The following is a 22992-nucleotide window of genomic DNA, read 5'->3' as shown; positions in this document are numbered from 1 at the left end:
GCCTGAACACCAGCCAGCAGCTGGGCAGGCAGGGCCCTCGCTGCCCTGGGAGGTAGCACACACACAGGGAGGTAGACAGCACACCTGCTCGCACGTGCACACACATACACAGAGCCCTTGGAGGCCAGCACTGGCCCAAGCAGGGTAGCCACAGGGGACCCTGCAGGCACGTGTCCTGGCAAGCTGGGCACCTACTGAGGCATCCTGGGGACCCCCACCTCTAACCAGAGTGCCCGCTGCCCCAGACCTCAAACGCTGATGGCCCTGGAGCTGCTTTCCCCGAGTAAGACTGGGCCTTGCGCTCTTGCAGCTCTAGGAGGGATGGGGGCCACTGGGCTCACTTCCCACACAGGCTGGGGGCCCAGGTCGCAGGGTGGGAGGGAGGCTTGTCCTGGAGCAGCTGCTCCAGGCACCAGCTCGCCCACCCCCTGCCAACCTGGCTCTTGGCGGCCACCCTGGGAGCAGCGGCACAGCTCTCTGGGAGCCCTGGCTATAGGCAGTCACCTCCCCAGGGCAGGGGCCAAGAATGCCTGAGACAGCCAGGCTTAGCCTGTGCTCACGGGGAGTGGTGGCACAGCAGGCTTATCTTCCTGATTTCTCAATCCTTGATCAGTGTAATTCATTCCCCCAGGTCAGGAGGCCTCATGGACTTTTCTTTTCTTTTTTTTTTTTTTTTTTAGATTTATTTACTTGAAAGTCAGAGATACACAGAGAGAGGAGAGGCAGAGAGAGAGAGAGAGAGAGAGAGAGAGAGAGAGGTCTTCTATCCGCTGTCTCACTCCCCAGATGATGCAACAGCTGGAGTTGCGCTGATCCGAAGCCAGGTGCCAGGAGCTTCCTCCAGGTCTGCAACGTGGGTGCAGGGGCCCAAGGACTCAGGCCATCTTCTATTGCTTTCCCAGGCCGCAGCAGAGAGCTGGATTGGAAGAGGAGCAGCCGGGACTAGAGCTGGCGCCCATATGGGATGCTGGCACAGCAGGAAGCAGCTTTACCCGCTACACCACAGCGCTGGTTTCTACACCACAGTGCTGATGTTTCTACAACCCAGCCCCAAAGGCTCTTTCTTCCCAGGGCTTCCTCAGCTGCTGAGGTCTTCTCCCTTCTCTGCCCCACCCTCGTGGCACAGCAGGTTAAGGCACTGTTTGCATCCCACATGGGTGCCAGTGTGAGACCCCAGTGCTCTGCTTTTAATCAACTTTCTGCTAATGTGCCTGGAATAAAGCATCAGAGAATGGCTCAGTTACTGGGTCTGTGCCACCAGCATGGGAGACTTGGATGGAGTTCCTGGCTCCTGACTTCTACCTGGCCCAGGCCTGGCTGTTGGGACCATTTGGGGAGTGAATCAGCAGTTGGAAGATCTCTGTCTCTCCCCTTGTCTCTCTCTGACTCTCTGCTTTTCAAATAAATCAACCACTTTTTAAAGGTGGCAGGGAGGGGGTGAGGGCAGTCTTCTAGCTTCAGTTTCCGAAGGGAAGCCCACCAAAGCCCTGTCACCCACCTTCCTCTGGCCTGGTCTTCAGTCCAGGACTGGGTAAAGCCTGCAGAACACCGGGCCGCTCCCCATCCGCCAGTTTGTGGCCACCTCTCAGATTCCCAGTCCTGGGGACTCTGCCTGACCAAAGGAGGGCTGCATTCCGATTTCTCACATCTTTGCAAAAGCCAACTTGATTCAAAACTAGAAAAACTCCTCCCTCTCCCTTTCAGGCTTGCAAAGCTCTATTGTCTACGCCTGCTTTGCATTCCCATCTCAGTGTTCCAGTGAGTCCAGGATATTGCCCTATTCTCCTGATTTCTGAATGGCTCCAGAGTGATCTTTCTAAAGCACATTTCTAGCTACTGCCACTCCTCCCCTTCCAATCCCTCAGAAACCTCAATAACTCTCCGTTGCTTACAGAACAAGACCAAACTCAGCGTGCTCTTCAAGGCTTCCACATTTGAGCCCCAAGCTGCCCTACCTTCCCCGACCCTAAACTCTTGCTAATGGAGCAAGCGCTAAGATTTCACCTGTAATTCTCTGGAATCTATTTCTAATGATCAGAACCCTAGCTATACTTCAAGGTTCAGATACAATGACACCGACTACACAAGCCTCCCTTCCCTCTCTGTATCTGAAATCCTTCTCCCTGTTCATGGCACCCCCATGAGCTTCCTCTGTAGCTCTTTGATTTTTATATTCTAGTTACTCATGGACACAGCCTAGCTCATCTTCCAAATTCCAAATTCTGCAAGGTCAAGGAAAGCTTCCTTGAATTTGATATCCCTTTCAAAACCTAACCCATTACCTTACATAAAGTTACTTCATAAAGTATTTGTTAAATCCATTACTCCTGGGGCTGGCACTATGCCATAATGGGTAAAGCTGCCACCTGCAATGCTGACATTCCATACAGGCACCAATTTGAGTCCCGGCTACTCCACTTATGATCCACCTCCCTGCTAATGCTCCTGGGAAAACATCTCCATGGGAGACCTGGATGAAGCTCCCGGCTCCTGGCTTTGGCCTGGCCCTTGGAGGCCATTTGGGGAGTGCACTAATGAATGGAAGATCTCTCTCTCTCTGTCTGTCTCACTCTCTCTTTCCCTCTTTCTCTTTGCCTCTGCCTCTCCCTCTCTATTTCTCTGCCTTTTAAATAAGTAAAAAAATATATTTTAGAAATGCATTCACATAAAAAATATCTATTGCTCCATTAGTGGTAAATTTGCTCAACCACTTTTGTTATAGTTATGTAGATTCAGCTTCCAACTTTCTGTATTCGGGCACATTTTGTTGGGAAATTATACTGATCACTTCTCAATCATACTCTTAGTCCAGAGGTTAATCAAATGGGGATAGGCTTCAATTAGAATACCAACAATAGTTCAGATAACTGTGCAGTGCTGATCCGGCACTTCAGATAAGCACCAGTTCTTTTGTGTCCCCTGTGAGCCAGGGAGGAAAGAAACTGGAAGGGTAGGGAACAAAGTCAAGGTCTACAGCAAATGAGGGCAGAGATTAGATTTAGAACTTGGCACGGCTGGGGGAAAGGGTTGTGCTGAGATCTCTGGAGCACTGGTTCAGAGCACTTGGTGAGCCACCCACGAAGGTGCTGACCGCATCTCACACACGACACTGGGAAAAGGAGCTCTGTAAACGAATGACTGCCCTGTCAGTGCGTGGAGTGAGAAGGCTGAGTTCTGGCTGGGCAGCCTGGCCCTTGCCCACTGTGGGTGCTGAGGGAATGCAGCACCAACCTGTCCAGGCCTCCACTGTAGTTCAGAGCATGGGAATGACGGGCTGGGGGAAGCAGAGGGCCCTTCTGAGCTGCCACACTGTCATCTGGAGAAATTCACTCGTGTCTGCAGCAAACATTTGGGGTGAGTGCCTGGGCTGCAGCCCTGGGAAGTACAGAAGAGCCTTGGCACAATGGTGCAGGGCAAAACTGACAAGCCTACAAAACAAAACAACCAACGAAGTAGAAGTAGAAGCAGAAATAAAATGAGACCAACTCTTGGAGAGTCCAGAGAGTCCGGCTGTGAAATGTGACTTTGACATAGGAGGGGGAAGGTGGCAGGGTGGCAAAGGAAGGGGTAAGAAGGAGGAAACACAATGGACTTGAGACTTTTAATGAAACATCCCTAATCTCACCTGAGCCTCATGACATGCTGAGAACTGTGCGATACGGGGACATTGAGCAGGTTCAAGCTCAGGTGAATGCAATAATGCTTCACCTATGTGTCTGGATAGAGGACAAATCCTGGGTTCCCTGTGGACCAGCGGGTGCCTACTTTTCGCCAGTACTAGCTTTGCATCACCCCTCCCCAGCCCCCAGAGAGATGGAAATGGAAGAAACAAAATGTTTGTCTAGACTTGTGATTTGGTATTCAGGGCCTCTTCCCATGACCCTGACATGAAGCATCACATGATAAAAGTGTATTTTGAAAGACAAGGTAAGCAGCCATTTGTAATACCGAAAGAGAAGGTAGGAGAAATGTGGCCAGTTAGCAGATAGGTCAGTTACAGAGGCTGGGGAGAGCAAAGTGAAGATCAGGAAGCAGACATGAGCGATGAACTCGTTGCACAGGATCAAGGAAAAATCATTTTCAGATTCCACTGGTAGCTATTAAGTACTTACGTTTTGAACACTCAATAGTGCCACTGAGCACTTTCACGGGTTCATTTAATTTGCTCTTCAGGACAACCCAGCAGAGATAATAAAAGACATTGAGGGGGCCGGCGCTGTGGCGCAGTGAGTTAAAGCCCTGGCCTGAAGCACCAGCATCCCGTATGGGCGCTGGTTCTAGTCCCTGCTGCTCCTCTTCTAATCCAGCTCTCTGCTATTGCCTGGGAAAGCAGTGGAAGATGGCCCAAGTCCTTGGGCCCCTGCACCCACGTGGGACACCCGGAAGAAGCTCCTGGCTCCTGGTTTTGGATAGGCGCAGCTCTGGCCGTTGTGGCCAATTGGGGAGTGAACCAGCAGATGGAAGACCTCTCTCTGCCTCTACCTCTCTCTGTAACTCTGTCTTTCAAATAAAATAAATCTTAAAAAAAAAAAATGAGAGAGCTGCCACGGTGTGAGGCTGAATTTGAATCCAAGTGCCCCGACCCTAAGCCCCATGTTCTTTTCATGACGGTATGGACCTGGAAAAGCAGCACTATATAGAAATATCCCAGGGAGGGCGCTGTGGGGTAGGGGGTTAAGCCGCCACCTGCAGTGCCAGCATCCCATATGGGTGCAGGTTCAAGTCTTGGCTGCTCCAGTTCCCATCCAGCTCTCTGCTATGGCCTTGGAAAGCAGTAGAAGATGGCCCACACATTTGGGCCCCTGGGAGATCTGGAAGAAGCTCCTGGCTCCAGGCTTTGGATTGGCAGAGCTCCGGCCGTTGCAGCCAACTGGGGAGTGAACCAGTGAATGGAAGACCTCTCTCTCTCTCTCTCTCTATTTCTCTGCCTCTCCTCTCTCTGTGTAACTCTGACTTTCAAACAATGAATGGATAAATCTTTTTTTTTTTTTTTAAAGAAGCTTCCTTGACAAAGAGCAGGTGTTCAGTGAGGGGACTTGACTATGCAGACTGGAAATAGACAGGAGAGTGTGGGGTAGCTCAGACCAATAAGCACACAGGGCTGGGGAACAGACAGCAGATGCTCACACCCACCTCCAGGAGATGACTAGAGCCCCTGCCCCTAACTCTCTTACTGCACAGCTGGTGCTTGGACTTTGCGTTTGTCAGAGTTCTCCAAGTAACAGAGCCCAGAGGTTGTATGGTTATATGGGCTCCCAGACTTCTGGAGGCAGAGAAGTCCCTGGATCTGCCATCTATAACCTGGATTCTCCAGAACAATGGGTGGTGTAATTCATGCCAAGGCCAAAGCCTGACGGGACAGGAGGAGGAGGGGAGAAGACCGACGTGAGTCTGAGAATCCAAAGGCACAAGACTCACGCGTAGAAGAGAGGTGCCTGAGGCCAGGAGACAGTCGCCTCTCCCACAGAGTGCAAATGCACATCTCCTTTCCCCCTTTCCCCTTTTTGGGCCTTCGAGAAACAGCATGGTGCCCACACACGTTGCTGAGAGCAAAGCCTCCTTGTTGAGTCCACTAATTTGTTGTTGCTTTTTTGTTTGTTTGTTTGTTTGTTTTACAGGCAGAGTTAGACGTTGGTTCACCCCCGAAATGGCCACTACGGCCGGCGCGCTGCCCTGATCCGAAGGCAGGATCCAGGTGCTTCTCCTGGTCTCCCATGGGGTGCAGGGCCCAAGCACTTGGGCCATCCTCCACTGCACTCCCAGGCCACAGCAGAGAGCTGGCCTGGAAGAGGTGCAACCGGGACAGAATCCGGCGCCCCGACCGGGACTAGAACCCAGGGTACCGGCACCGCAGGCGGAGGATTAGCCTACTGAACCGCGGTACCGGCCGAGTCCACTAATTTGGAGGTTAAGTCCTTCCAGAAAGAACCTCACAGCCATACTGGAAACCATGTCTCACCAGCTGTCTGGGCATCCCTTAACCCATTCACCTTGACTCCTAAAATTAACCACCACAACCCTCACCTGTATTCCTGGCCCGTGGGAGGGAAATGCCTCAGCCGTCACTGGGGCTGAAGATGGAAAGAGAATACTGGAGCTGCGGCGGTCACCTGTGACGGGCACAAATGACAGCAGCGAGAAGCAGGAAGAGGGTCCGTTCTGTCCTCTCTGTGCCTTCCCATCTCCCTCTGGTGCAGCTCTTTGGGGAACCCAACATGAATCAAGCTGGTAAGAGAAACCGGGGAAAACAGTTTACAACCCTCAGTCATAACCAAAGAGCAGAGGCCAGAGGGTGAATGTGGACGGGAGTCAACACCCAGATGACCAGCCTGGGGCTCTGTCCTTGTCCCACAACTGTTCTCACTGACTTCATTTTCTGGGAATGTTCCCAGTTTTCTGAGTTCATTTTCTTGATTCCAACCACTACCGATGTGCAAAGGACATCCAAACCCACGTGTCCAGGGCAGACTCCTCTACTGAACAGGCAAATTTTTGAACTCCAGATGTACTTTTCCCTCGGTTGCTTGCTGGGGGTCTCCACCCCTGTGGCAGTCGAATTGAATAGGCTACAGAAGCAGGTGTTGTAGCCCCGAGCGGCTTAATCTGCCACAGGGGATGCCCACATCCCATATCAGAATGCCTGGGATCAAGCCCCACCTCTGCTTCCTTTCCGGCACCCTGCTGATGTGCCTGGGAAGACAGTGGATGGTGACCCAAGCACTTGGGTTCCTGCTACCCACATGGGAGACCTGGATGGAGTTCTTACTTCCTGGCTACAGGTCCAGCCCCAGCTGCAGCAGACATCTGGGGAATGAACCAGCAGATGGAAGATCTCTTTCTGTCTCTGCCCCTCTTTTTGTCACTCTACCTTTCCAATAAATAAATAGATAAACCTTTTTTTAAACAATACGCTATAAACTGGACTTGCTATCTTTCCTCCTTAATCAGTTCCTACTTCTCACAATCTGCCTTAACCAGGATTACCACCCACATCTCGCTGAACTGACCCTACTCATCCTTTGAAACGTGGATCAGATACACCCTGAAAATCCTCCTCAGTGCTCAGACAGAGGAAATTTGAGTCACAAGAGGTGGCAAGCAGTGAGGACCACAGCGTGCTTTCCCCCAGCTGCAGACCACATCCCTAGGCTGTCCCTACCATGACCCTGCCCAAGTCACAGCTGGACCTCTGAGGCCCTAAATAAGAATTTCAGTTTTATTTCATTTTTAAAACTTTTATTTTTAAAAATGTACCTATTTGAAAGGCAGAGGGAAAGGGAGACACACAAATGGAGAGCTCTCATCTGCTGGTTCAGTTCCCCCAAATGCCTACACTGACCATGCCTGGGCTGGGCCTGAGCTGAAAGCTAGGAACTCAGTCCAGGTCCCCTACATGGGTGGCAGGAGCCCACTTTCTTAGGCTTTCTCTGCTGCCTCCCAGGGTCTGCATAAACAGGAAGCTGGAGTCAGGTGCTGGAGCCAGGGATCAAACCCAGGCACTCTGATGTGGGACACTGGCATCCTAACCATAGGCCAATGCTCTCCCCTTTGCCTTCGTTTTCAGGGTAAAGATGTCACTCGTGTTTAAGGGCAAGGCCCAGCAAGTCACCCTCTGTCGCTCTCAGCTTTACCGTCCTCCTGTCAGTCAAGCCTCCTTTGTGCACGTCTGTGTCCTGGGAGTCACTGCACCAGCTACTATTTCCTCTCTGTACCTGATGAATTTCTACTCAGTCTGTGGTTCTGGGCCGGATTTGCTCTCCCTGTGAAAGGCTCCTTGGCGCTCTGTGCTCATCTGTGTAGCACTGATCACAGTTATAAAATCCTATGACTCATTCAATGTCTCTGTCTCTCAGCAGACTCTGAACTCCACGCGGACGAGGCCTAGGGTGGTATTCTTTGCTCTTACAGTCTCAGCGCCTGGCTCCACGGCTGGCACCTAGTAGGTCCTTGAATTCACATTAATATGGGCTGAATTAAAATTAATGAATTTCCCCATCCCCTCCCAGATGAGTTAGCTGTCTCTTCTCTATGTCTGCATCATATGAGGCTACTTCAAAAGGTTTGTGGAAAAATAAAACAAAAAGATAAGTTCACCTTGGAGGCAGCAGGTGATGGCTCAAGTACTTGGATCCCTGTCACCCATGTCGGAGACCTGTTACCGGTCGCAGAGGGGAAGGCAGTTGCCAGAGTGAATTTCGTGGGTTCTTTTCATCAGCTTAGTATATAAATAAAAAGCCAGGAAACAATTTGCAAAGAGGCAGAAAATGCATTAGACAGAAAATAAACTTTTATTTGATTGGCAAGTGACAGTGTCTGTTCTGAGAGGAGAGCAGGTGGAGTGCCCGAGCGGGACACTGGCTTTGAGGAAGGGTCCTGAGTTTTTAAGGCATTACTGTTTTGTTCATTGGGTCGTTCTGTGGAGGGTGTCCATTGGGCAGGGGTTTTACATACTGTATGTTGATTGGCTTGGGGCTTATGGAGATAGCAGGGGTCTCCTGGAGACTGTCCGTCTCCTTAGGGGCTCAGCCCCCTTCTCTGCTAGCTGTGGGTGAAAGATTGTGGCCACCCTGGAGGTGTGATTTAAAGCCACAAGATCACACATACAGCTCAATAAGCTATTAGTGGTCAGTCTGGAGACAGGCTTTCCAGCCACAGCTGGCAGCCTGTTTGTGAAGGACATTCTACCTCTGTCTGAGGGGCCCACGGACTCCCAGCCCCAGTGGACGGCCTAAAGACCTGGATTAAGTTTGGGGCTCCTGGTTTCAGCCTGGCCCAGGCCTAGCTGTTGTAGGTATTTGGGGAGTGAATCATCAGATGGAATATCTCTCTCTGCTTGTCTCTGTCTCTCTGGTTTTAGAATAAGATAAAAATTTACAAATTAAAAGTATTTTAAAAAGATAACATTATTTGGGTTCAAACAATCTGAAATGCATGGGTAGTTGTTTCATAATTTTTCATAAATTTCTTAAAACTCCTTGTACGTTGGGGCTGGTGCTGTGGTGTATTGGGTAAAACCACTGCCTGCAGTGCCGGCATCCCATATGGGTGCCAGTTCAAGTACCAGCTACTCTGCAATGGCCTGGGAAAGCAGTAGAAGGTGGCCCAAGTCCTTGGGCGACTGTACCCACATGGGAGACACCAAAGAAGCTCCTGACTCCTGGCTTCAGATTGGCATAGCTCCAGCCATTGCAGCCAATTGGGTAGTGAACCAGTGGATGGAAGACCTCTCTCTCTATCTCTATCTCTGCTTCTGCCTCTCTGTAACTCTGGCTTTCAAATAAATAAATAAATCTTAAAAAAAAAAAACCCTTGTATGCATGGATCTTAAACATTCTGCACTAGAGACCGTCACTGTGGTGTAGCATGATACAAAGCCTGCATCCCACATGGGATATTGGTTTGAGTCCTGGATGCTCTGCTGTCAATCCAGCCCCCTGGCCTAGAAAAGAAGCTGAGGATGGCCCAAGTACTTGGGACCCTGCCATTCATGTAGGAGACACAGATGGAGCTCCAGACTCTTGGCTTCAGCCTGGCCCAGCCCCAGTCATTGCGCCCTTGGGGAAGTAATCAGCTGTTGGAAAATCTCTCTCTCTCTCTCTCTCTCTCTCTCTGTGTGTGTGTGTGTGTGTGTGTGTGTATGTCTCTCTCTGCCACTCTGCCTTTCAAATAAATAAAGAAATCTTTAAAAATAAGAAATAAAAAATGTTTGCACCAAAATAAACATCTCTTAATTCCATTTTCCATGAACTTCTTCAAGTCCCTCATATACTGTAAAACTCAATTCTATTGTTGCACTGGCACTGTAATTATCTGTGGGGATGTCTGTTTTTCACCTCTCTTCATCCTAAGTCCTTCACCAGCCAACCCCTCCACCACTCACTAGCTCCTTGGGTGCAGAGGTAACCATATATTTTTTTGAAACCAAATCAGTGCTCAAAAAACATTTACTGAAGAATGGAGCCCATTGAAGGAGAAAGACTAGACCAAAGGTTCCATTCACAGCAGAACACAGGATGTGGTCATCTCCACAGAGTTTAGTATTAAACTGGGGACCAGTCTCAACTACGAGGCAGGCGCAAGAGGAGCTGGCAAAGGCAAGGCAAGCACCCAGCAGAGGCAGTGCCAGGGGAGCCAGGAGGAGGAAGGCAGTTAGCTGGGTCCAGTTTTGCTGAAAGAATGAGGAAGCTGAGGACTGAGAACAGTCTGAGTTCCCCCGACAGAGGAGGAGCTGTGCACTAGCTGTCTGCAGGAAAGCTGAGATGCTGGGAGTTGGTTGCGTGAGAGGAAGGAGGGGTTGACATCCCAGAGGGGGCGAATCTGTGGGCCACTTGTTGAAAGGAAGTGGACAGAGAAGAAGGAGCTCCAGAACGTTCTCCTTCTCACTGTCTGTTCTCACTTCTCCTTCCTATGGTGCAGAACAGGCTGAGGCATGGGGTCTGTTCAGTTTCCCGTTTCTCATGGTTGGCATAATGCTTTCTGAATGTTATTTTCACAGCTGGCATGAAGCAAGATTCTGTTCTTTCCCCACCTCACACAAGGAATACTGCTGCCCCTGTGTCAATTCAGAGGATATGAATGAAATATTAAAACACAAACAAGTTACTTTTCTTTACAAAGGAAATAAATATGTGTCTACCAAGAAAAACTTGTAAATCACTTTTTAAAAATTCCTGTGGAAGGCTTTCAAAATGTGTTTTACAGGAATTACTCCAAGAGTCTATGTATGCTTACTTGACATGTCTAACGATATATGCCCTAGGCATAAATTCCTCTAAAAATACCTAAAACAAGTTCTGTAAATAGTAAACATTGGAGAGATTTGGCTAATTTTCAACTGGAAAGTAACCTCCCAATGTTAATTGGTTAAACTCTCACTCACGTCCTAATGCAAATTCACCCAGCACCTGGCAAGCCCAGGTAATGTTGCCCCATGAAAAGCTCAACAAATTAAAAGAGTCACAAAAAGTCACAAAAGGCCTGCTGATGGAGAATGTCTCCACATGACCTTGAAGCTGGAGATATGACCCAAGAAACTGGTTTCCAGTACAACAAGTTGAATTTATAAATTATTGACAGGTTAAACAGGATTCTTACCTGAATCTCGAAGAAAACTGGTACACTACCACAGGAGGTTTTTTTTTGTTTTGTTTATTTATTTTTTTAGTATTTATTTGTTTATTTGAAAGTCAGAGTTACAGAGAGAGGGAGAGACAGAGAGAAAGAGCTTCCATTTGCTAGTTTACTCCTCAGATGGCCACAATGGCCAGCACTGGGCCAGACTGAAGCCAGGAGCCAGGAGCTTCTTCTAGGTGTTTCATGTGGGTAGCAGGGGCCCCAGCACTTGGGCCATCTTCTGCTGCTTTTCCCAGGCCATTAGTAGGGAGCTGGATCAGAAGTGGAGAATCCGGGACATGAGTCAGCACCCATATGGGAGGCACACCATAAGCAGGCGGCTTTACCTGCTACACCACAACACCAGTCTCCCACAGGAGTGCTTAAGCATAAGCAGTGTGTGAACCTGGATTGGAAAAATATATTTATTTCCATCGATTTACAGCTGGAATTTAACTTTTTTTTCCAATCATAAATATAGGCAACAAAACATGAGGATTAAACAAATTATTGATCATATCACTTTACAATTACTGCAAATACTTTGAAATATTATTACCAGTTGCTGGTCTTACCATTAGATTTATTAAATGCATTATAGGATAGCACATATATTATTATACTAAGATTTGGGGTTTAAAATTATTTTGTTACTTTGATTCATTGCAATTGGATTCTGCAAATTTTGTTTTATGTATTGAAAAAATCATTTTATGGAGTCTCTAGATTCCAACAGTGATGTCCAATGCACAAAAATAGTTAAGAATCTGTGATTTGGTTCTTTTTTTTAAAAAAGGATTTGTTTATTTATTTTTTGAAAGTCAGAGTTACACAGAGAGAGGAGAGGCATAGAGAGGGGTCTTCCATCCAATGGTTCACTCCACAGTTGGCCGCAACAGCTGGAGCTGTGCTGATCTGAAGCCAGGAGTCAGGAGCTTCTTCCAGGTCTCCCATGCGGGTGCAGGGGCTCAAGGACTTGGGCCATCTTCCACTGCTTTCCCAGGCCATAGCAGAGAGCTGGATCGGAAGTGGAGTGGCTGGGTCTTGAACCGGCGCCCATACAGGATGCCAGTGCTTAAGGCCAGGGCGTTAACCTGCTGCGCCACAGCGCCAGTCCCTGTGATTTGGTTCTTTATGAATAAATCTGAAGACCCATTATTTTTTATTTTAGATGCAAAGACATGAGCAACTGATTCTATTTACACTATTAGGTAGCTTTAACAAGTTAGAGCTTAAATATCCTTTTGCCAAGTCGTGTTTCTTAGGAACCATCATTTAGTTCATGTTTTCTGTGCAATCTATTATAATTTTGGCTCAAGCGCAAGAAAAGAAATATATTCTACTTCCCTTTAGATGCCTATTAATCCAGAACGCTCCCAGTTAATTGCTGAGACTGGTGCAGATTCCACCATGCCCAAGTCCTAACATGAACCAATAGAATTGAGTCAAACCTCCAGGAAGATCCTGGGGTACCCTAGATATTCCCGAGAAAACTGACAGCCACATGAAGAACATCTGGAAGAATTCTCAGCTCAGGTGGTCAGGTTGGCATAGAAGGTAACTCACTTCAGAAAGCATTTCAGAATGCTAGCAAGCCTGGGGCCCGTTTCATGGTACAGCTAGTTAAGCCACTGCCCCAGATGCCTGCATCCCATACAAGTACTGGTTTGAATCCCAGCTGCTCCATTTCAGATACAGTTGTTTGTTACTGCCCCTGGAAAGGCAGCAGAAGATGGCTAAAGTGCCTGGCTCTCTGCCACCCATGTGGGAGACCTGGCTGGAGTTCCGGGTTCCTGGCTTCAGCCTGGCCTAACACCACCACTGCAGTCATTTGGGGAGTGAACCAGCAGATGAAAGATCTCTTTCTCTGTCTGTCTCTCCTTTTTCTGTCACTCTGCCTTTAAAATAAATAAATAAATCTTAAAAAAAAAAAAAAGGAGGGACTGGTAATATGGCTAGCCAGTGAAGCTGCAGCCTGCAGTACCAGCATCCCATATGGGCGCTAATTTGAGTCCTGGCTGCTCCACTTCTGATCCAGCTCCCTACTAATGTGCCTGGGAAAGCAGTGGAAGATGGCCCAAGTGCTTGGGTCCTTGCACTCACGTGGGAGACCTTTGGGTTGGCCCAGCCCCCATCACTGTGGCCATTTGAGGAGTGAACCAGCGGATAGAAGACTCTCTCCTTCTCTCTCTCTCTCTCTCTCTGCCTCCCAGTTACTATGCCTTTCAAATAAATAAATAAATGTTTCTTTTTAAAGGAATGGTAGCAAACCTAAAATCAAAAAATACTGGGGGAGAAGCCATCACTGTGATGTAGAGAGTAAAGCTGTCACAAATGGGCTGGCATCCCATATGAGTGCTGGTTTAAGTCTTGGCTGCTCCACTTCCAATCCAGCTCCCTGCTAATGTCTCTGGGAGGCCAGCAGAGGGTGACCCAAGTCCATGGGCCCTTGCACCTATGTGGAAGACCTGGAAGAAGCTTTTGTGGTTACAGAATGTCTTGCAGTAAAATACATAGAACCATCCATATCACAATGTTAAAGCTATTTTTAGGGATTGATACCCATGCAACAAAGAACTTATCATTTGTTGCTTTGTAGGAAAAGATATTGACTAATCAAACCCAGTTTATATATTTTGGTGCCCCTATTTTACTGTATCTGCTGTAGCTGCTCTTTTGGGGACAGGAATCTTGCACATTTTACCGAAAAATATCTCTGTACTGCCCCCAACAGATAGAAGCTCAGAGGTAGCTTTTCAGACTTATATATCCTAAGAGCTATGAAGCCTGAAGGTGCTATTGCTCTTACGCAGTTATGTTCAGCATACTAGGAACACATTTGTACGATCAAAGCAAGCATTCCTGGTACTTCATCCCTGAGACATCGGAGACTTTGCAGCCATTGCATTTGATGCAAACTTTCTACCTGGTGTGTAGTTCACTGCTACACATGTAGTGAATGAACAGTAAAGTGGCACTGCTCATGACTTAAGCATAATACACCTTCAGTGTGGGGATGAAAAGAACAACTGTGGATTGCCTTGGCACAGGAGCCATGTGAAGATAAAGACAGCATCATGGACTTCTCATTATCCCCTATCTAGAAATAAAAATCCATTCTCAGCAATGAGTTCACAGAATCTAGGGCATCAGAAGGCCTCCATGGTTCTCAAGGTTAATGTGCCATGGGGGTATGTTGTTCCAAGCAGATTCTGGGGTGTTTTTTTTAAACAAGCATCCTGGTGATGTCAGTGCTGCCTCTCCCAGAATCATCTCACAAGGAGTTACAGATAATGATGAAGCCAGTACTAGGATTTATTTATTTATCTTTGCTTATTTAAATTTCATCCACTTGACAGAGAGAGGGAAAGTGAAAGAGAGAGAGAGAAAGAGGGAGAGAGAGAGATCTTTCATCTACTGGCTCACACCCTCAAATACCCACTACAGCTAGCAGTGGGCCAGACTGAAGCCAGGAGCTGAACTCCATCTAGAGCTTCCATATAGCTGACAGTGGCCCAAGCCCTTGAGCCATCATCTGCCTTGCAGAATGCATGAGCTGGAGTGACGGATTGGAAGCAGTGTACCTGGGACTTGAAGCGGCACTTGGATATGTGATGTGGGCTTCGCAAGCAAGAGCTTTACCTTCTGCCCCAGAACATAAGTGTCAGGACTAGGATTTAGAGTAAGTGACACCAAGAAGCCTACAGCTCAGGGAGATTTCAGGGCCGGCCTTGGCAGGATCAAATTACTTTCATAGAATAAAGAGGATATTTTCCACAAAGTCATGGCACTACTCAATGTTTACTTTACTCCTTCTAGGTTAACCTAAATCAAGTATAGGAAAATATTTTCCATAAATATTGAAGTACTATTTTTCCTCAAGGAATAAATGTCCTTTTATTGTTAATGACCTATAATGTTAATGTCTTTGTACTTCACAAAGGTTTTTAGAACCTTAAAATATTTTGGTAATGAGGATACTGCTTATTAAGGTATTCATTTACCCTGCAGACAGCCTTAAAAGTTATATTTACTTTAATTATATAAAGACTTGCTAGTACGTTTTGGGGGATAATTACCACCACTAACACTTCATTGTATTTTGGGAAAACATTATTTTTTCTTAATGATAGTACTTACCTAAACAAATGCTTTTGTCTCACTTCCAGATGAGACCAACAGAAGGTTTGTTTCCTCAGTGTCTAAAACAAATGCCTTTAGACACACTGTTTACTTTCTCTTGCATTTTGAAAAAGTTTGCTTTTTTAATGATCCTAATTTATTGGAGGATAATTTGCAGCAGTGTAGTTAGCATTCATTATTAATGGTTTCTATTCTAAGGTCCATGGAGATGTGTAAATCTAATTATGTGCTTAGCACAACTTTCTTATCTGTGTTTGCTACAGATAAAGTGTCAGTTCAAAAGCAACAGTTCTATTTATGTATACTCTCACCACAAAGAGAATGACTTTCCATAATTCTGAGAGACATCAATAATACAGATTTTCCTTAAGGAAACACATCGTGGTGTTTGGATAAAATAGGCCTACTCCATTTTCATGGCAACTGATGCAAAGTTTTTTCCAGGTATCTTTAATTTTGAGGAAGGCTGGCAAATATGTGTCCATTTTGAAATAATTGGCATATATATACCACTTGAAACTGAAGTAACACCTTGACAGTAGGGACCCCATTTTAGAGCACCCAAGACTCCATCTTGAGAAACACCCCTGCACCATGAGGCTGTGGTCTGAAACTATGATCTAAAACTCAGACAATAACAGTCTACGGCATCCCACTTGGCAGAGCACAGAGACTCCCTAGCATGACTGCTCAAGCATAAAAACAGGCTGCACCTGGATTAATGATAAAATTGTAATTTGTCTAAGTCCCACATATGATTTAGGTCAGTACCTGGACTAATGTCAGGATTGCAAGTGGTATTGTCAAGATTGTAATTAATACTAGTTTCACATAGATCTTAAGTCAGCTTGAGTCTAGCAACCATGTATCCCCCTCCCCTCCTTGTGGTTTTTGCCTTTATAAACCCTGTTGCTTTGAGCTTTGGGGTTGAGCATTCCTCAGGTCATGAGCCTACTCTCCACCACCAGCAATAAAGGACCATCAAAGTTTATCAATGTGTGGTGCTCTCCTCTGTTTGCATTCACTCAGGTACAACAAAACTCTGTCAGTTGAAGTTTCACAGGGTACTCACCTGGACAAGTGTATTCCAGCATTGGCCACTGCAAGACTCCTCCCACTTCATTGGTGAACAGGACAAACTAAAAACAAAGCCCAAAATGGCAACTTCAGCTCCCAACAGGACAGAACCCATGCAGACTGATCCTCATTCACACCTTTCTCTGTTCAGTGATGGAAACCAACACCTGTTTGTCTTCAATTTGGGCCTTAGGACTTTGATTCAGTCTTGCCTTGTAATCCATGCTTCCTCAAGAAGCATTTGTGTCTTGCTCCAGAGGTTGGTACTATTTGCACTGCCTGCAAAACCATCTTATAACTCTGACAGGGCAGTGAGCTGTATTCTAGGCAGTCGAGAATGAGCACCTCGCTTTTCTTGGGGGGCTCCGATGTAGGACCCCAAGGAGGAAGGCCATAAGAAAGATACTGGATCCACAACAGAGTTCCAGAAGGCATTTACTCCAAAAGGAACAAAGTATTTTTTCATTTTACTTATTTGTTGAGGTGATTATAAAATCCATGCAGTAAGAAGTGCAGAGTATGTAAATCTCAAGCATGATGAACTTTTGCATATGGCCATGAAGCCATCACTCAGCCTGAGATATGGAACATGTGTAGCCTTCAGAAGTTTCCTTTAGGTCACTTTTCAGGAACCAAACTTGCCTCCTCTTAAAGGTAACCACTTTACTGACTTCTATCATCAAAAGTATTTCTTTAGGGGGCTGTAGTGGGTAAAGCCACAATGTGCAGTGCCGGCATCCCACATGAGTGCCGGTTCAAATCCCGGCTGCTCTACTTCTGATCCAGCTCTCTGCTATGGCCTGGGAAAGCAGAAGATGGCCCTAGTCCTTGGGCTCTTGCACCTGCATGGGAGACCTGGAAGAAGCTCCTGGCTCCTGGCTTTGGATTGGCACAGCTCTGGCCATTGCAGCCAATTGGGGAGTGAACCAGCGGATGGAAGAACTCTCTCTTTCTCTGCCTCTCCTCTGTGTAACTCTTACTTTCAAATAAATAAATCTTTTTTTAAAAAAAAGTATTTCCTTAAAGGTTAGTTCTTTTATAATTTATTCCATCAGTAATTTCTGTACTCAAAATAACAAGTAAAATGTCATAATGGCTATTAATCATTCCATAATAAATTGTTTCTAAGCATTACAACAAGCCTTACTTAACTAACAAATTATCTGCTTAATCCAGGAAAACTGAAATTAATCACTGTACGTAGTATTTCCCCAAATTCCAGTACCATAAAAAGGGTTGCTCCTGGGGCTGGCATTGTGGCACAGCGGGTTAAGCAGCCACCTGCAATGCTGGCATCCCATATGAGTGCCAGTTCATGTCCTGGCTGCTCCACTTCTGATCTAGCCTCCTATTAGTGGGCTTGAGAAATCAGAGAAGATGGTATAAGTGCTTGGGCTCCCCTACCCATGTGTGAGCCCTGGATGAAGCTCCTAGTTTCAACTTGGCTCAGCCCTGGCTATTTGCAGGGAGAACCAGCGAATGGAAGAGCCTTCTTTCTCTTTGTCGCTCCCTCTCTTTCTGTAGCTCTGTCTCTCAAATAAATAAATACATATTTTTATTTAAAGGTTGCTCTTTTAAATTATCTTTAAATTTATTTGAGAGGAAGAGGCAGAGATAGAGACAGAGGGAGAGAAAAAGCATCCACCCCCTGGCTCACTCCCAAAAACCCAATTAGATAATCAGGTGTGGGAGTTGCAGAAGCCTGGAGCTGGGGAACTCAATCCTGGTTTTCCCCATTGGCAGCAAGGTCCCAATCACTTGAGCCATCCTTGCTGCCTTCTACATCAGATAAGACTGGGTATGTTCAGGGTGGAGGGCAAGTATTGTCTTTTTCATTCTTGTTTCCCAATTCTCTCTTCTCAGTAGGCAATTTTACACAGAAAAATAAACTGTGTCCTGAGGACTACTTGATCAATGCATGGCACCAGATAGTGGTTCTTAATCTTGAGGGTGTTATCCAAATCACCAGGAGGGCTTGTTAAAATTAAAATTGTTGGCCGGCACTGTGGCTCAATAGGCTAATCCTCCACCTGCGGCGCTGGCACCCTGGGTTCTAGTCCTGGTTGGCGCACCGGATTCTGCCCCAGTCGCTACTCTTCCAGTCCAGCTCTGCTGTGGCCAGGGAGTGCAGTGGAGGATGGCCCAAGTGCTTGGGCCCTGCACCGGCATGGGAGACCAGGAGAAGCACCTGGCTCCTGGCTTCAGATCAGTGCAGTGCGCTGGCCGCAGCAGCCATTGTGGGGTGAACCAACGGAAAAAGGAAGACCTTTCTCTCTGTCTCTCTCTCACTGTCCACTCTGCCTGTCAAAAAAAAAAAAAAAAATCAAAATTGTTGGGTCTCAACCCCTGAGTTCCTGATTCACTGGGGAAGCCTGAGAATCTGCACTGCTAACAACCTGGGGAGGAAGGTGGCCAGGGTCTTGGGTCACACTTTGAGAACTCCTGAATCTAATGCTGACACTGATTTACCTGCCCAAATAAACCAGATGTTTTTGTCATTTAATCAAGCACTAATCACATGGGGACAAGGGACGAATGCAGGAAGAAATAATTTATTTTATTTTATTTATTTGAAAGACGGAGTTACAGAAAGAGGTAGAGACAGAAAGAGAGGTCTTCCATCCACTGGTTCACTCCCCAGATGGCTGCAAGTCAGAGCTGTGCCGATCCGAAGCCAGGGGCCAGGAGCTTCTTCCAGGTCTCCCACATGGGTGCAGGGGCCCAAGGACTTGGGCCATCTTCTATTGCTACCCCAGGCCATAGCAGAGAGCTGGATCAGAAGAGGAGCAGCTGGGACTAGAACCAGCGTCCATATGGGATGCTGGTGCTTCAGGCCAGGGCTTTAACCTGCTGCGCCACAGTGCCGGCCTTGGAAGAAATAATTTTATAAATCCCTTCTCTTGTGGAATTCATAATACACTGTATAAGTACGCAAAATTGGAACACAAGAGAATGATCAAGAAACACATGTGCTGGAGTCTCACATCAGATTATGTCATTGGTGTAGGATAACCGATTGTTTTAAAGTTCTCAGGTGATTCCAATGCACATTTATATACTCTTGCACAAAAGTCCACTGAAAAGATGAGAGTAGAATTTGTCCTTGAGTTACGAAGGGGATTTTAATTGACAGCTTGTAGAGGGGAAGGCCTTCCCAGTCTGGGAAGTGGGATGCTCTTTCTAGTCTTTGCAAGACATTGAACTGTATATAAAAACACTCAGAATTGTACAGCAGAGTTTGCATGTTCTTTCCACTCTTTAGAGGCAGCCTTGGGTGAGTCAACCTCTAAGCACTCAGTTTTCCTATAGGTGAAATGGGGATAACAGTTACACCTACCTCAGACTGTCAAGACAATGAAAAGACTTTGATGTATACAGGAAGAGCCCTAGAGTGATGATCAGCAAATAATAAGCGCTCAGTAAATGGCAATTGTTATTCATTGAACAAACATGCCAAGCAGGGAGCCTGAATACTTTGTTTGCATCTATATCCTTTTAAATTTACAAAACCCTTACACTTTTCATCTCCTTTACTCTTTTCAAAATCTTTGAAATAGGTAGGGAAAGTTTAATCATGTCCATCTGATGGGAGAAAAGCCATCCAGTTCCCTAAGAGAGAACACTAGAACTCACACATTCCAAACTCCCAGGATGTACTCTTTCCTTGGAAGGAAATAAGCAAGCAAGCAAACAAACAAACAAACAAAAAGTTGTTAAAGAATTGAAGCATTTCTCAGATAACTTTCAAACTCCCTCCCCCTGCATCCACACATTCCTACCCACTACAATCCAAACGACCTTCCTTTTATCACTCCCAGATTATCCATAAATGGGATGAATAACACAGGTAGCCCACCCTCTGCTTGGAAATGTATTTCATGTTCAGCCATATTCCTAGTCAAGGACTGTCAGTCCTATTGTCATCTCCTGAAGAGGCCTTGCATTTAGGAGAGGTTCTTTCATTTTCAAGCATCCAGATGGAGTAAGCCTGAATCCTACTGTATTTCTTGTTTTGTGAAAGAAGTCTCCATTCGTACAATTCAATTCTCATAGGGTTTTCTGTTTGCAGCTATAAACAATTTCTGTCATTATTAAAATACACAAAAATTCCATTACTGTACTAATAATTTTTAATGTTTATTTTCATCTACTTGAAAGGCTGTGTGTATGTATGTGAGAGAGACAGAGAGACAGAAACAGAGGGATACAGGGAGAGAGAATATGAGACTCTTCTATTTGCTCTGTCATTCCTCAAAGGCCCACAATAGCAAAGGTTGGGCCAGGCCAAAGCAGCACCACAATGCCAGCCCCTGTTATAATAATTTATACTTCTTTCTGTAGTTTGTAACTATTAGGTCAAATTGAGGATGTCAGATCTAAAGTAGTAGTAGTAGTAGTAGCAGTAGTAGTAGTAATACTTTAGTTCTGTATGCCCCCAACCTATTGGATTAGACATCAGATTTTAGATGACTTCTTTTTTAAAAAAATTGTATATTTGATGCAAGTTTTTGGAGCAATGGTTAGAATGCTGCTTGGGATGCCTGGATCTCATATTGGAGTGTCTGGGTTTGAGTCAGCTTCCAATTCAGTTTCCTGGCATCTCTGCCATTCACCTACATCCTTTATAACAAACTAGTAAATGTAGGTTAAAGAGTTTCCCCGAGTTCTGTGAGCCATCCTAGCAAATTAATTGAATACAAAGAGACCTGGTGGCAACATGGGGCATCTGACATAGAGAGTAGGGACAGACCTGTGGATCTGAGCTCTTAACCTGTGACAACTGGGCACCAGGAGGGATCTTCAGGAAGTTCACAGAAATACATAGGAAAAATGAATGGACTTTAAAGCTTATTGCACCAACACCCTGTATTTCCATGAACCTTTTGCATTTCCGGGTCCAGCATGTTAGAACTGAGTGAAGTCGTAGCACACCCAGCTAACATCCTCTGAAGAGTGGGTCGGTGGGTAGAACCCCACACATGTCTTTAATGACCAGAGGTGAATTACCGTATTCTGTGGTGATTGTGTAGTAGCAGAACAACTACTAGCTTGTTTTCCCAGTAACAAACTGTGAGTTTGGCTTTTCAGTAGGAAGCTTTGACCAATCACTGCTTCGAGTGTCTAAGGAGAAGGAATCCACGAACTGAGCGTCTGCTTCCTTGACATGAAGATACTTCATTTCACAAGGAATCAATTGACCTCAACTTTAACCAAACTGAAGTCCCATCCCTGCCAGTTCTCTAAAACCCTTCAATCCCGGGGCGACGCCCTTGTAGGACAATCTTTCCAAGATGAAAGGATTTTCCCTCTACGTGAACTTCCCGAAGTTTCCCTTATTCAGCCTCTGCTTGTTAGGGTTCTGGTAAGCAGGGTGATTTGAGGTCATGATTTTTTCATGGCCACGCCGCGCTGCGGCGACTGCTAGAGCAGCCCTATCTACCATTTGTCATCTAATTGCAGCGTTCTCTCCCATGCCCCACCCCGCCGTGCGGCACAGTCCAGGCGGGCACAAGCCATCCTACATTCCCATCACTTTTTCTCCACCCTCCTTGCTTCTTTTTCACCCTTTACATCTCTACTCCTAAAAGTATCATCTCCACTCCCTGCTTTGCGTACACGAACCCAACGCCAGTCAAGGCTTCTCGGTAGTGCCGTTTTCCGAAACCTGAGGGAAGCAATTCTTCCAGAATCACCCTCGTGGGCGGGCACCGGCAGGAAGGCGCGGCGCCCGCCGGACTCAAGGACGGGACTTTCTGAGAGGACGCGCACGCTCTATTTATGGCGACCGTGAGGGCAGGGACGATCGGTAAGGTCCCCGCGGGTCAGAACCGCCAGCGGCCGTGGCCACTGAGTCCTACATGCACGCTAAACAGCTCGGAAGCCGCGTCCCTCAAGGGCGGAAGCCTCGTATTTCCCGCGTCCTCCCCTCCCCCTCCCCCCGCGGACGTCCTAACTCGCAGCCTCCCCTCGGCCGCTCGGGCAGGGAGACCGGTCCCCGGCCGCGCCTGCGCAGAGCCGCTTCTCGCGCGAGCACGCGGCCCTGACCCCCGACGACCCGCGAGTGGGGCCCGCGGGGTCGACGCCCCGCCAGTCCCGACTTTCTCCTGGGAGCACGCGTCTTCCTCCTCCTCCTCCTCAGCACAGCGCCTCTCACGCCCGCTGGATGGCTTCCCTCGCCCTCAGGCGCGCGCCCGGCTTCTAACAGTAACCTCGAAGAACAGCTCGGAGAAAGGTGCGGCCGCCGGGAGCGCGGAGCGGGGAGCCTGACCGCCAAGCCCCGAGGCGGGCCCCGCCCCCCGCGCTGGCTCCGTGCCTCCCTGCCTCTCATTGGCCGGCGCGTCTGTCCGTCTCCGCCCACGGGGCCGTGCCTGCCCGCGCCGGGTTCCTGGCTAATTCGGCTGGTTGGGGGGCCGCCCACGCCAGTACGAGCCTGAGCCGGCGCCGGCTTCCAGGAGCTCCGAGGAGGAGGCGGCCAGGCGGCGCCGGAGCGGAGCATCACCCGGGTGGGCGGCAGAGCCGCGGCCTCTCCTCCCGCAGAGCCACCTGTCGCAGGGCGCGGCAGCTGGTAAGGCTCTGCGCGGCACGCGGTTGCGGGAGGCCTGGCACGGCGCTGCCGGGGCGGGGGCTGTGAGAGGGAAGCGGGCGCCGGCCTTCTCCGGG

General features: G+C 47.5%; 2 protein-coding genes across 4 annotated transcripts in view; one reads left to right on the top strand and one right to left on the bottom strand.

Annotated features, from left to right (window-relative positions):
- The window catches only part of MRO (maestro), a 61698-nt gene extending 44987 nt beyond the window's left edge, over positions 1-16711 (bottom strand). Inside the window, exon 1 of one of the 2 annotated variants that reach the window (XM_008261317.4) lies at positions 16328-16711. The gene's annotated coding sequence lies outside the window, so the exon portion shown is untranslated. Of the gene's footprint in view, positions 1-1498; positions 1610-16327 lie in introns of those variants that run through there. The other variant, XM_051851953.2, reaches the window with a different exon arrangement.
- Positions 16712-22186: 5475 nt separating this feature from the next.
- The window catches only part of ME2 (malic enzyme 2), a gene marked incomplete in the record, with an annotated part of 77291 nt that continues 76485 nt past the window's right edge, over positions 22187-22992 (top strand). Inside the window, 1 exon segment of one of the 2 annotated variants that reach the window (XM_070050174.1) lies at positions 22187-22897. 2 annotated transcript variants of the gene reach the window in all.

The sequence above is a fragment of the Oryctolagus cuniculus genome, chromosome 10, assembly GCF_964237555.1.
Source record: "Oryctolagus cuniculus chromosome 10, mOryCun1.1, whole genome shotgun sequence".
NCBI classification, from domain to species: domain Eukaryota; kingdom Metazoa; phylum Chordata; class Mammalia; order Lagomorpha; family Leporidae; genus Oryctolagus; species Oryctolagus cuniculus.
The sequence above is the reverse complement of the archived record's forward strand: the minus strand, read 5'-3'. Positions and strand labels throughout refer to the sequence as shown.